Source organism: Myotis brandtii, unplaced genomic scaffold, assembly GCF_000412655.1.
Source record: "Myotis brandtii unplaced genomic scaffold, ASM41265v1 scaffold2727, whole genome shotgun sequence".
Lineage (NCBI taxonomy): Eukaryota > Metazoa > Chordata > Mammalia > Chiroptera > Vespertilionidae > Myotis > Myotis brandtii.
In genome coordinates this window covers 63,974-76,465 of record NW_005360383.1, presented here as the reverse complement: position 1 = coordinate 76,465, position 12,492 = coordinate 63,974, and the positions used below count along the sequence as shown (strand labels likewise).

General features: G+C 42.0%; 1 long non-coding RNA gene and 1 pseudogene across 1 annotated transcript in view; both read left to right on the top strand.

Annotated features, from left to right (window-relative positions):
• Positions 1 to 5,826, top strand: part of LOC106726484 — a 19,876-nt gene extending 14,050 nt beyond the window's left edge. Inside the window, exon 3 of the long non-coding RNA XR_001362553.1 lies at positions 5,729 to 5,826. This is a non-coding gene — a long non-coding RNA (uncharacterized LOC106726484). The remainder of the gene's footprint in view (positions 1 to 5,728) is intronic.
• The window catches only part of LOC102247457, a 69,890-nt pseudogene that overhangs the window by 15,531 nt on the left and 41,867 nt on the right, over positions 1 to 12,492 (top strand).

The following is a 12,492-nucleotide window of genomic DNA, read 5'->3' as shown; positions in this document are numbered from 1 at the left end:
CTCATGTTCGCTTCCAGCTGCCTGGCTGCCGGCCGCCATCTTGGCTGACAGTTAATTTGCATAAGGATATGCTGATTAGCCAATGGGAAGGGTAGCGGTCGTACGCCAATTACCATGTTTCTCTTTTATTAGTGTAGATTGATTTTTTACAGAGAGGAAGGGAGAGAGATAGAGAGTTAGAAACATTGATGAGAGAGAAACATCGACCAGCTGCCTCCTGCACACTTCCCACTGGGGATGTGCCCACAACCCAGGTACATGCCCTTGACCGGAATCGAACCCGGGACCTTTCAGTCCGCAGGCCGACGCTCTATCCACTGAGCCAAACTGGTTTCGGCTCTCTCTGTGTGCTTTTACATTTAGAAGGTTGAGAAGTGCTGCCTAGTCCATGGAGAAGTAATAAATACTTCATCTCTGCAGTTGTTTCCATGTTTCTTCAGACCCTGCAAGATTATATACCACATACCTCTACCTGATCAGGATCCATTCTGCCACATATACAGCATATCTCCCCCCACCCCCTAAAGAGAATGTCTTCCCCTCCATTCTTTGGGCCAGCCCTTCCTAGAGACTCCCTGAGCAGTAGGATCTCTGAGACCAGGGTGCTGGACAGCTAATTTTATAGCCATGGCCACCAAATTCCAAGCTAAAGTGGTTGTTGAGGTGTGTTACAGCCCTTCCTCACTACTACTACTAATTTACATGTTATAGAATGGGACATCAGAAGCCAGTGTTGGCCAGTCTGGGGGAAGGAGAGAGTGATAGAAGCCACCTGCTTTTTCTGTTTATCCAAGTTATAGGGGCCCCTAAGCTCCTGGTCCCTCTCTAGAAGCAAGGTCCTGTCACTGGATCACAAGACATTATGTACAGAACATGTACATGAGTCATCAGTATGTGCAAGGTATCTGGAGCCATGAATGACCTGCAAAGTCCTAAAAATCAAAAGTCCCAAAACTTTTAGAAAAAAAGGAGCATGAGTCTTATTCTGCCCCTCACCTCACACAGATAAGATGGGCCCCTTACCTCTCCAAGAGTGAGATTCCTGAATGCCTTCCTTTCTCCGCCCCTTGACTTAAGTCTCAGAAATCTTTTTATCTCTGTCCTCATTACAGTCTTTCCGTCCTTTTCCAATGTGTCAGCACAAAGCCTTGGGATCACCCTATCTCAGTCACCTGAGGAGGCAGCCAGTCTCTAAATTTATCATGGCAGCCTCATCTCACTCTACCTTGCCTCCAGATGCTCATATTAGATGTAGGTAGGCATCCTTATATTAGCCTCTGATATGTATGTGGAAGGAAAAAGAAAACAGAAGAGAAGCCAGAAGGAAAAGTTTAACAAAAAATAAATGCTATGAGATCCTAGAAAAACTAAAGAAATTCAGTTTATTACACTTATTGCCTAATAAGTATACTAGGCCATTTTACTCATATCTCCTGATCCAGGCCAGTTGGACTGTGTGTGTGTGGGTGGTTCAGACCCTGCAAGATTATATACCACATACCTCTACCTGATCAGGATCCATTCTGCCACATATACAGCATATCTCCCCCCTCCCCCTAAAGAGAATGTCTTCCCTTCCATTCTTTGGGCCAGCCCTTCCTAGAGACCCCCTGAGCAGTAGGATCTCTGAGACTAGGGTGCTGGACAGCTAATTTTATAGCCATGGCCACCAAATTCCAAGCTAAAGTGGTTGTTGAGGTGTGTTACAGCCCTTCCTCACTACTACTACTAATTTACATGTTATAGAATGGGACATCAGAAGCCAGTGTTGGCCAGTCTGGGGGAAGGAGAGAGTGATAGAAGCCACCTGCTTTTTCTGTTTATCCAAGTTATAGGGGCCCCTAAGCTCCTGGTCCCTCTCTAGAAGCAAGGTCCTGTCACTGGATCACAAGACATTATGTACAGAACATGTACATGAGTCATCAGTATGTGCAAGGTATCTGGAGCCATGAATGACCTGCAAAGTCCTAAAAATCAAAAGTCCCAAAACTTTTAGAAAAAAAGGAGCATGAGTCTTATTCTGCCCCTCACCTCACACAGATAAGATGGGCCCCTTACCTCTCCAAGAGTGAGATTCCTGAATGCCTTCCTTTCTCTGCCCCTTGACTTAAGTCTCAGAAATCTTTTTATCTCTGTCCTCATTACAGTGTTTCCGTCCTTTTCCAATGTGTCAGCACAAAGCCTTGGGATCACCCTATCTCAGTCACCTGAGGAGGCAGCCAGTCTCTAAATTTATCATGGCAGCCTCATCTCACTCTATCTTGCCTCCAGATGCTCATATTAGATGTAGGTAAGAATCCTTATAATAGCCTCTGATATGTATGTGGAAGGAAAAAGGAAACGGAAGAGAAGCCAGAAGGAAAAGTTTAACAAAAAATAAATGCTATGAGATCCTAGAAAAACTAAAGAAATTCAGTTTATTACACTTATTGCCTAATAAGTATACTAGGCCATTTTACTCATATCTCCTCCAGTAGGCCAGTTGGACTGTGTGTGTGTGGGTGGGTGTGTGCGTGCGTGCGTGTGTGTGTGTGTGTGTGTGTGTGTGTGTACCTGAGTATAAATGGGCATGTGGTAGGGCAATGATTGAAAGAAAGTAAATGAGCCCCAGATGGTGATAAAGAAGCATAATTTCTTAGAACCTCAAGATAATGTAGAATAAGATTTTTAAAAATTAGCTTATATGCCCTGCTTTTCTCATCTCAGGTTCATAGCAAACAATATTAACGAGTCTCAAACATCTCTATGACTGAGCTGCTTCAGATTCTTTCTCAACACAGTTACCCAACTATGTATCCAGAGCCGTCAGAGTTCCTGTGTGATCCCTCCATTCTATGGACAAGGTCAGTCCCTGAGCCGAAGGAGTTAGCCAATCTATTCCTCAACTCCTGCAGTCACATTCCTCCGGTCCTCCCCACAGGTGAGTTAAGTGAGGAATCTAGGGCCCAAATTGTAAAGAGGTACTTCCTCTCAGGATGTTGCCAACCTTGAACTTACAGCACCAAAGTGAGTGCATCCTCTAAATTTGTGCCCTAAGTCTTTGCTTGCTTCATGTTAGCCTGACCTACACTTCCTACATCCAATATATCCTACTTCTCCATAGTGCTGTGTATATGTTCAGGTCAGAAAATAGACCCACTCTCCCCAAGATCCAGCAACTATTCTCAGATCTTTACCCAGAACTTTGTTAAGATGGAAATAGCCAATTATGTGTGTAATCAACCCCCCTTCATCTGTCCAAATCCTGGGAAGAGGAAGAGAGAAAAGTCAGGTCTTAAGCTTATTTTCCTGCACACATATCCCTCCCCTGATATCCTGACTCAATCTCTGTTCTCTTTTCAGGAACATTCCAAGTCCAGATGCCCTATGAACCCTTGGTGGGTATGCTGGGTGGTGAAGCTGAGCTAACCTGTTTCCTCTTCTCTTTTCAAGTGTTAACAATATGAAAATGAGCTGGACACAGTCCCTCCCTACCAGGTGATGAAATTGTATTAGGATGGGAGGGACAAGCCTGAAAAATCCATGTAGGAGTACTTAGGGAGGACAGAGCTTGTGGAAAATGTCATGCATAAGGAAATAGAGGTCCTGAGACTTCTCAATGTTCGACCCTCTGACAGTGGGCAGTATCACTGTGCATTCAAACATGGTTCCTACTACAATGATACAGTGATTGAGCTGAAAGTGACAGGTAATGGCCCAAATTTGACCCCTTTACACCTCACAGGGGTGAGTTTATCCTAGGATTGGCTCCTTTCTCTGATATAATTTTCCTGGGAAATATAAAGAAGTCATAGGAGAAAGGGAGATGGACATTACTTCTACTCACCCCATCATTCATTTATCACTGTTTGGGGCTAAAAAAAAGAGATAATAAAGAGACTCATAGTGAGAGTAAAGAACTAGGCAGGGGCCATTTGTCCTGGACTGTGTTGGACTCCTCTGTAGCCCAGAAATCTAGGTCCCATCCTTTTTTGCCAATAGTTTCTCAGAGCCTCAGTTTCCTGTTCTGCACACTGAGGTCTACTCTGCAGCATAAACTCTTCAGAAGCAGGGTAGGGATATGTGTGCAGGGAAATAAGCTTAGGACCTGACTTTCCTCTCTTCCTTTTCCCAGTTCTATGCTCACATCCTCAGTTAAACGTTGAAGTCACTGAGTCCCAACAACTCCGACTAGAGTGCAAGTCAGAGGGCTGGTTCCCTCAGCCAAAGATCCAGTGGATAGAGTCTTAGGAAGTAGAAATTTCAGCTGAATCTGAGACTCACACCCAGGACAAACGTGGCTTGTTCCATGTAACAACAGCACTGCTCTTCAGAGAAACTTCTCAGAAGAATCTGACATGTTCCATCTGGAACCCAGAACTGAATCAGAAAAAGGAAGAACAATTGTCCACAGCAGGTCAGTTTTCTCTCCCCTCACTGTGCTCACAAATTGGGCTTGATGCTCACACTCTATGGTGGTGGCAGCTCTAAGCACATAATCTTGGTTCTGCTCTCTTTATCACACCTGCACCAGTTTTGCTGCCAGAAACCAACTTCCCTTCTTGTCTTCTACCTTCTCTCTTCCTTTCCTAAATTTTTATTCTTTTTTATTTTTTTTTTACCATATATCTCCTTTTTCCCCCATTGACCTCTCCCTGGCCACCCCCACCTCCCAGCACATTTCCTCACCCCCCATAGTGTCTATGACCATTTGTTATGCTTATATGCATGCATATAAGTCCTTTGGTTGATCTCTTACCCCCCCACCCTCCCCTGCTTTCCCTCTGAAGTTTTATGGTCTGTTCTATGCTTCTCTGTCTCTGTATCTATTTTTTTATTATGAGGAAAAACATATAACATACAATTTTCCATCTTTTTAAAATTATAGTTCACATTCAATATTATTCTGCATTGGTTTCAGGTGTACAACATAGTGGTCAGACAATCATATACTTTACAGAGTGGTCCTCCTCATATTTCAAGCACCCCCCCCCCAGCCCATACATAGCTATTACAATATTATATTTTTTCCTCCATTGACCTCTCCCCAGCCACTTCCATTCCCCAGCACATGCCCTCACCCCACTAGTGACTGTGTCTATTGGTAATGCTTACATGCATGCATACAAGTCCTTTGGTTGATCTCTTACACCCTACCCTTCCCCCTCCCCTGCCTTCCCTCTGAGGTTTGACAGTCAGTTTGATGCTTCTCTGTCTCTGGATCTATTTTTGTTCATCAGTTTATGTTGTTTATTATATTCCACAAATGGGTGAGATCATGTGGTATTTATCTTTCTCTGACTGGCTTATTTCGCTTAGGAGAATGCTCTCCAGGTCCATCCATGCTATTGCAAATAGTAAGAGTTCTTTCTTTTTAACATCTGGGTAGTATTCCATTGTGTAAATGTACCATCATTTCTTTTTTAATATATTTTTATTGAGTTCAAAGAGGGAGAGGAAGAGAGAGATAGCAACATCAATGATGAAAGAGAATCATGGATTGGCTGCCTCCTGCACCCCCCCCACTGGGGATCAAACCCACAACCCAGGCATTTGCCCTAGACCAGAATCAAACCCAGGAACTTTCAGTCTGCGGGACAACACTCTATCCACTGAGCCAAACTGGCTAGGGCGTACCATCACTTTTTACCCAGTCATCTACTGATGGGTACTTAGGCTGTTTCCAAATCTTAGCTGTTATAAATTGCGCTGCTATGAACCTAAGGGTGCATACATATTTTCTGATGAGTATTTCTGAATTCTTAGGATATTACTAGTATTCCCAGAATTGGGATCACTGGGCCAAATGGGAGTTCCATTTTTAATTTTTTGAGGAAACTCCATATTGTTTTCCACAGCTGCTACACCAGGCCGCATTGCCACCAGCAGTGTATGAGGGTTCCCTTTTCTCCACATCCTTGCCTATACTTGTCATTTGTTGATTTGTTGATGATAACCACTCTGACAGGTATGAGGTGGTTCCTCATTGTCATTTTGATTTGCATCTCTCAGATGATTAGTGACTTTGAGCATTTTTATATGCCTTTTGGCTTTCTGTATGTCCACTTTGGAGAAGTGTCTATTTAGGTCCTTTGTCCATTTTTTATTTGGATTATCTTCCTTTTGTTAAGTTGTATGAGTTCCATATAAATTTTGGAGGTTAACACCTTATTGGATGTATCACTGGCTAATATATATATATGATTAAGTTTTAACTTGTGATACAGGCTACTCACCCCCATTCATCCTCTAATTTGAATCAATATCCCACTCTTCCCAATATCCAAAAACCAAACTTTTCCTCTGGGCCCTCTAGAAATTTATTCCATTGACAATAACTTCCAGGACATCTTCCATCTCTTTTCTCAAATTCTGTTTACATCTTTGTCTGAATTAAAGCCTACATATTCCCTAAGAATCCTACCTTCCTTGCATTGCATTCAATTCCCAGGGTCAATTCCAGCCCTTTCTCTTATTCCAATCATGTAAATACCTCCTTTTTTTTAAGGTTTTGTCACAAGCCCGTCACTCTTATCCATTTACTTACAACTGAGGTACAGTCTGCCTCTCCAACACAATGCCTGCCATCACCTTAGATTACTTCCAGTCCAAGGAGACAGTTCACGTAACATATTAGCATCTCAGTTCTATGAATGCCACATTTACACCATTATACATTCATCTACACACTTATCGTACACATGTTATTGAGCAACTTTTGTGGGCCAGCACAAAGCTTAATACTGAAAACGACATAGTCTATACTTATTAAACTTACACTCTAGTAAGAGGAAACATCTGTCCAAAAAAAAAAAAAACAACCTTTGAGGGCTAGTCCATGTCTGCCTCACTCACCAGTTTCACTAACACCTATCACCATATGTGGCACATGAAAAGAATTTAATACATATATTTTAAAGACTTAAACTCTGTTATAACACAATGTATAGCAAGCACAGGGTGCCATGAAAACTCAAAGGAGAGATGGATTATGGAAAGGCGAAGAAGAGGACTTAAAATGTGATTTCAAAATTTTAAAAACATAATTCTCATGAAATACATAGAAATAAGGGGCCATAATTTTAATTAACTCATAAATGAGAGAAAGGGCAGATAACAAAGCTGTATCAAAAACAGTAAAATATTTCAATCCTAAATAAGACTGCTCAGTTAATGTTCTACTGGTCAATAAAACCATAATAAAGTTTTATTTTCCTAAGTCACATGATCATGCTAAATCATTTATTAGATAATGTATTAGTCACATTATATTTAAAAGACATAGAAATTTGTTTTTGCCTTATTTTTGTATTTTAGGTACTTTTTCTCAACAAAAGCTTCTTTGAGGTAATATTGCACCTGATGGCTGAAGAGTGAGTAGAAGTTGTCCAGTAAGAATGGTAAAGGGAAAAGCAACAAGTGTTCCAGGAATAGGGACAGTGCAGAGACCCACTTCACTTCAATCATTCACTGCCAGTGTCAGACCTTTGGCCTGATCCAATAAAAACTATTATAAGGTATCACTTCACCTGTCAGAATGGCTACTATAAATAAATCAACAAGCATCAAGTACTGGTGAGGATGTGAATAAAAGGAACCATCATACACTGCTGGTGGGAATGCAGACTGTTGTAGCACTGTGAAAAACAGTATGGAGTTTCCTCAAAAAATTAAAATGGAACTGCCTTTTGAACCAACAATCCCACTTCTGAGAATATATCCTAAGAATTCAGAAACACCAATCAGAAAAAATATATGCATCCCTATGTTCATGGCAACATTGATTACAATAGCAAAGATCTGGAAACAGCCCAAGTGCCCATCAGTAGATGAGTGGGTAAAAAAGCTGTGGTACATCTACTCAATGAAATACTGAGTGGCTATAAAAACAAAAGTACTCTTACCCTTTGAAATAGCATGCATGGACCTCGACATTATTATGCTAAGCGAAATAAGCCAGTCAGAGAAAGACAAATATCACATGATCTCCCTAATATAAGACAAACGATGAACAAAATAAACTGACAAACAAAATAGGACCAGCAGCATGGATACATGTAATAGACTGACCAATCTCAGAAGGAAGGGGGTAGGGGGCCTGGAAGAGATTAACCAAATGCGTATATATGTATATATGGAAAGCCCATGGACATAGACAAAAATGTGGTGATAGGGTGTGGCGAGGGGGCTGTTTGGAGGGGAGCAAAGGGGAAAATGAGGGACATCTGTAATATTGTGAAAAAAATTTTAAAGGAAGAAATTGCATCATTAATTACTAGTTTTCCTAAACAAGAACCAGCAGTCTGATATAAATAATTGGCCCTGAAGCAGATGTAGTCTTTCACTACCTACTCTGATTACCAACCAGGTGTGCTCTTTTTATGATGTGGAGTGCACCTTAACCAAGGATAACAACCAACTTGGCAAGTTTGAACTTACAGACATACCACTTGAACTCTGTGATGTCCCTCAGATACACTAAAGCCTCAGTTTTTCCATCTGTTAAATAGGTTTAATAATAATACCTACATCTGGGAAAGATGGGTCTTTCCTTGGGTTCCACACTTTAGAGCCCTCACATATCATATGTACATGCAAAATGCATTTATTAAAGAAAATGTAGACAGCACTGTCACTTGGTAATTAGTGCTCAGTACAAAGGGTCCCCTCAAACATCCACTCTCATAATTAACACTATTTAGGCCCAGGAAACATACCTCCATAATTTTGGCCTGTATCCTGTAGAACTAAATGGTATCTGAATGCAGTGAAAGTTTGTGGTCTGCACTGTGGTGGTTTTGTGTGTGTGTGTGTGTGTGTGTGTGTGTGTGTGTGTGTGTGTGTGTGTGTATGTGTGATATAGATGGCAATGGCAATTTCAATGCTGTTCCTGTTGATAAGTACTGGAAAAGAGAACTAACCGTTTGACCAAGGAAGACAGTGAACAAATGGGCCAAGAAGTTAAGAAGTACAACGCTGAAGAGAAGAAGCAGTGGGACAAGGTATCTTCCAAAAATTCACTTAAACTCTTTGCAATCAACATAAAGGCAATTGCCGAAGATGAAAAACTTCAGTTACACTCAAGGGTAAACAGAAGATTCCTGACAACTGTAATGAAATGATCACCTGTCTTGATAAAAATCAGAGAAGGGAGAATTTGATTATCAGCAGAAAGAACTGGAGAAAGTCTGCAGCCCTAGGATTCCCAAGCTGTCTCGGAGTACAGGAGGTAAGCCAGGGGAATGCCTGGGGCTTTCCTAGTGATGGAACTCCTCTCCCTGGTGGTTCCCTTCTGGGCCCACTGTGAAGAGCTTGATTAAGGCAACCTGAACAAGCATTTAGTTCTTGTTCCATGCAAAACATTGAAAGATTCAAAGTGTAGTTAATTCCATGGAAATTTTAAGGCTGAGCTGCTATAATAAATAATTGGCAATACTTGAATGTGGAACAAGTAAATGGAAATAATCTTGTACTTTCTAGGCACTGCAGTGTAAAGGCACAATGCAATGTCTTAAACTATATTTGAAATTGGCACACACACACACACACACACACACACACACACACACACACACACAAAACCACCACAGTTCAGACTACAAACTTTTATTGCATTCAGATACCATTTAGTTCTACAGGATATAGGCCAAAACTATGGAGGTATGTTTCCTGGGCCTAAATAATGTTAATTATGAGAGTGGATATTTAAGGGGGCCCTTTGTACTGAGCACTAATTACCAAGTGACAGTGCTGTCTACATTTTCTTTAATAAATGCATTTTGCATGTACATATGATATGTGAGGGCTCTAAAGTGTGGAACCCAAGGAAAGACCCATCTTTCCCAGATGTAGGTATTATTATTAAACCTATTTAACAGATGAAAAAATTCGGGCTTTACTGTATCAGTCAGCATAAATGTAGGAAATTGAATATGCTCTAGAGTTCAAGCAGAACAGGATTCAATACACAAATTCTGAGTTCACAAAGTGATAAGAAGACCTAGGGCAGTGGTCGACAAACTCATTAATCAACAGAGCCAAATATCAACAGTACAACGATTGAAATTTCTTTTGAGAGCCAAATTTTTTAAACTTAAACGATATAAGTAGGTACATTGTTATTAACTTAATTAGGGTACTCCTAAGGCTTAGGAAGAGCCACGTTCAAAGGGCCAAAGAGCTGCATGTGGCTCAGGAGGCACAGTTTGACAACCACGGATAGGGCAAGGAGATAGAAAGCTACATTCTCCATTACAACAGAAAAGGAGAACTTACAGATGGATGAAATTGGGCTTTGTTTGGGGAGAGTGGGGACAGGTATGCAGATCTGGTGTATAGGAAATGAATGTTTCCATTCAATGGCTTCTTTTGGTCAATAAAATGAGGCAGCTGAGAAGACTAGCAGTGAGAAAGGAGGATTGAGAAGAATGAAAGGGTATCAAAGTGCATGGGAACATGTTCAGTGAAACTAGTGTGGTTGACATACAACCTTTCAAAATGAATTGCTAATGTTAATCATTAATTTATAGTAAACAATATACCTAGTTATATGCTCTTTTGTTCTTGACCGTTACCAAGATACATGTCTGATTATCAGTTTCATATTCCAGAAATAATAAAAAGCATTCATAATATTGCTTTGTGAAGCTTAGAATTTGTTTCCACTCTACATATGACACACATAAGTTCCCATCCCAAGTCCAAAGTTCACTTGTCTCATGAAGCTCCTCTCTTTTCAGCACCACTATACATCCTTCCTCTAACCAAGCCCACCTCCAGCTTTCAGCTCTGAGCTCCTGAGAGAAAAGTCTCTAACCAGAGCTACCACAGATCAGGAGACACCCAGCCCCACAGCAAAGCAAAGGTAAGTCTGGAGTCCCTGCCTGTGGAGGGAGTCAGTCTCAAAATGAGAGGAGGAGGCAGTTTGAAGAAAGGACCAAGTTAGTGTTCTGTGAAAGGTTCTACTGCACAGAGGTGGTGTGGAATGAGAGAGCTGTGCTTCTTGATGGGATAGGGCAGCCATGGGCAAACTACGGCCCGCGGGCCAGATCCAGCCCGTTTGAAATGAATAAAACTAAAAAAAAAAATACCGTACCCTTTTATGTAATGATGTTTACTTTGAATTTATATTAGTTCACACAAACACTCCATCCATGCTTTTGTTCCGGCCCTCCGGTCCAGTTTAAGAACCCACTGTGGCCCTCGAGTCAAAAAGTTTGCCCAACCCCGGGATAGGGGGATGAGAGAGGTCATGAGGAGGGAAAGGGATAACAGGTAGAACAGTATAGGTTAGGGTATATTAATTATGAAAATTAAAAGGGGAGGAGGCCTGTTTGCCAAGATACTGAGGTGGGAAGTGCTTCCCAGCTGTTTGCATTCTGTTGCTTAATCCATGACACCTAGGTCAGTGGTCTTCAAAATAAAGTGTACATACACATGAGGGTGTGAAAAGACTCTGCAAGCTACTCAGATAGGTGTAGTGTGAACAAGATGAATGTTCGTACCCTCAAGCCCCATATGGGCTTTTAAAAAACTGCTTGGAGAGGCTTATTTCCCATTCCATCTCTCAGTTTTCTTTTACTTTACAAAGCAAGGGGTCACCTTCTCTCCTCTCCGCATTCCATTTTTCTCTTTTCCTTTCTTTCCCTTCCCTTTCTGAACAATCCAGTCTCAAATTGTTTGGGTAAGACAGAACAAAGCCAACATCTGTGCTGGCTGTGCAGTGGGGACAGGATGTAGAAGGGGAATTGAGGTGGCACACAACAAGGGGTCAGAGCCCAAGCAGTGAATGGATAGCAACTCATTGAGGCAGCCTGACATGGGGGAGATGAAAGTTCATGGGGGGAGAGAGTTCTTGGATGAGTGTCAGAGCCAGAGCACAGTGAGAAATGTAGGACAAGCCAGAGCCCAAACAAGGTAAGGAGACATCCATGTTGAGGGAGTGCCCAGCATAGCGTTGGAGAGGGTTGAGGGGGGCATTCATGTAGAAGAAAGGGTAGAAATAGGTGAGAAATTGGTCTCTCACAGAGAGGCTGAGATATATATATACTAGTATATCAAGAGCCAGGATTCTCACTTTCAGATAAGTAAGTTACAAATACAAAAGGGTGGGTGGGTACTAAAATGAAATCACTAGCTGGTGATTTCAGTGTCGCCTGAGGAAGTAGCCAGGTTGGACCAAGTGAAGTCCCTAAAGAAATTTACAAGAACATCTGACAGATTGAGCAAAGTATGATTGGCAGCTGGTAAAGTACTCTAAATCCCTGTAGAAAATAAGAGCCCCTAACTAGAGCTGGGGTGCTGCCACTTGACAGTAGCCTGAGAGACCCTCTAACTGCTACATCATCTTCCAACTCCTCCTGAGACTTTATAGAACAACTAGAGGCCTGGTGCATGATTTTGTGCACAGGTGGGGTCCAGCTGGCCTGCCCTGGTAAGGGCCGATCGGGGCCAGGCTGGCGGGGGAGGGGGGGAGAGGACGCAGGAGGTTGGCCAGCCAGCCCTGCCCCTGAT